Raw genomic sequence first — 1,994 nt, 5'->3', positions numbered from 1 at the left:
CATCCAAAATTTGATAAACTTCGCTTTTCTAGTTTTTGTCGTTTTTCCACCACAAATTCTGCTTAAACATGATTATTTTAAAAATAAGGTGAAATAATGCGGGCTGACGGCTTCAACAGAAGCAAATACCATTGATTAACAACCTCGTAGCTCACAGTAGGGCTGACTTTAAAGGTTTATAAGTTATCATTTAAAATCAATTTCCCTACGGAGAAAATGAATGGAGTTTTTACTTCCAGAACCCGACTGTGGTGCTCCATTAGATTAGATTAAAATTAGATTCTTAAGTATTATTGTAAAGTTGTTGTTTTTTTTTCCAGTGTATTTTGGTGCTAAACAGATTAGTCCACTATGAACACTAAAAAAATATTGTATGAAACATAGAAAAAGCATAAAAAAAACAACAGGTTTGATGACAGAAGTTTGATATTTGGGTAAACGGTTCTTTTAAGTCAATATTTGATAGGCTAAGCTGGATGAAGCAGGCCTCTACTGCTGTTAATGTACATACAGGATTTATAGATCATTAATGTACCACACATAGTTATTTTGCCTGCTCATCTAAAGAGATAGCAAAGAAAGTGAACGTCAAATCTCAAAGATCAATCCACAATTAACAGTCAGCATGGGAATGACACAAAAGTCACAACAAAGACATAAAAATAGAGAATAGGAGCTTCTGCGCAAAACAGCGGAAACACATCGCATGCACTAAACCATTAATGTCATGAGTTGTACAAACATAACCAGAACTGAAATACATATTTACTCTTGTGTAGCCATGTAGGTGATTTACTTCTCTGAATATTACACATGCCGAGCAGGTCTTGTTGCGTGACGTTTCTAGTCTGTATCCATGATCCCTAAACTTTCATCCAAACACAATTCTGTGGAAGGAACGTTTTTCTTTGTAAATTTTGCATGTAATGAGTTATATTTCATTACAGTTTCTCATATGTAGAGCATTATTTCATATAAAGCCCATTGTTTCTAAGCTCATTGAGAAAGCTTTATATAATTCACTCTAATTTCATATACAATTATTACAGCATTCATAAACGGCATATGGTGTGTGTGTGTGTGTGTGTGTGTGTGTGTGTAGATAGAAGAAACTAGTTAAAAGTTTTGAACTGAAAACTGTTGAACTACTAGCATTATAAAAGTCAATCATTATAACATTTATTTTAATGTTTTAATTTTAAATGAATCTTACGAGTATTAAATGATCCTGTTATTTTGTAGATTGTGACACCACAAAATATTACACCAGCACAAAGGATTTTGACTATGTTTACATGTACAGATTTTTGTCAATCTAACTGCAGATAGCAAAAATATCATTCACATATACATACCTTATGCTCTGCAATCCGATCACAATTTCTTTGCATGCAAAACATCCATAATGTTACCATAACAACACGAAGCATGGGAGTCCAGTCAGGAGAAAGCCATCAAGTCAGCTGATAAAAGTTAGGAAACTGAAGGTCCTTTATCTCCTCTTCTCATGTTTAACTTTACTTTACCTGCAAGACAAAAAACAGAAGTAGCATCCTGAAATTCTATGACTCCCAGGACATCATTAAAGCTGTCTGAACAAGCACACACCTTTAGCTGATGGACTTTCTATTTCTGACACACTGCAACTCCAGCCACAAAATGTTCCCCATCTGCCTGAAATAAATTAAAAATCATATGCATGACTCAATCTGATTGTGAAAGTAGTCACATTGTGATTATTCTTCTACTTAACACATTATTCCAGTGTTATTTTAGTTTTATTACAGTTTTTTTTATATTTGAAGAGAGTGCATAAGTGCCCGCCCCCTTTTTCAGTGGCGTTGATTCTTGAAGTATTTTTTCCATTCATTTCTTACATAGGGATTTCAAAAAAAAGTCTTTGTTAAAGAGTTATAAGCCTGAACCAAACACAAATGAGCTACGAGGAGAATAATAACATTACAAACTTTGATTAGAGTTCAAAAAAGTATTTG

The 1,994-nt window shown here is 33.5% G+C and overlaps 1 long non-coding RNA gene across 1 annotated transcript; it reads right to left on the bottom strand.

Annotated features, from left to right (window-relative positions):
- Positions 1 to 763: 763 nt before the first annotated feature.
- LOC127497901 (uncharacterized) lies at positions 764 to 1,677 on the bottom strand. The gene is made up of 3 exons (XR_007925697.1): positions 1,609 to 1,677; positions 1,356 to 1,526; positions 764 to 887 (listed from the first exon to the last, which is right to left on the bottom strand). It is a non-coding gene; the product is annotated as an uncharacterized LOC127497901 (long non-coding RNA).
- Positions 1,678 to 1,994: the final 317 nt, after the last annotated feature.

Source organism: Ctenopharyngodon idella, chromosome 16 (assembly GCF_019924925.1).
Source record: "Ctenopharyngodon idella isolate HZGC_01 chromosome 16, HZGC01, whole genome shotgun sequence".
Taxonomy (NCBI): domain Eukaryota; kingdom Metazoa; phylum Chordata; class Actinopteri; order Cypriniformes; family Xenocyprididae; genus Ctenopharyngodon; species Ctenopharyngodon idella.
The sequence above is the reverse complement of the archived record's forward strand: the minus strand, read 5'-3'. Positions and strand labels throughout refer to the sequence as shown.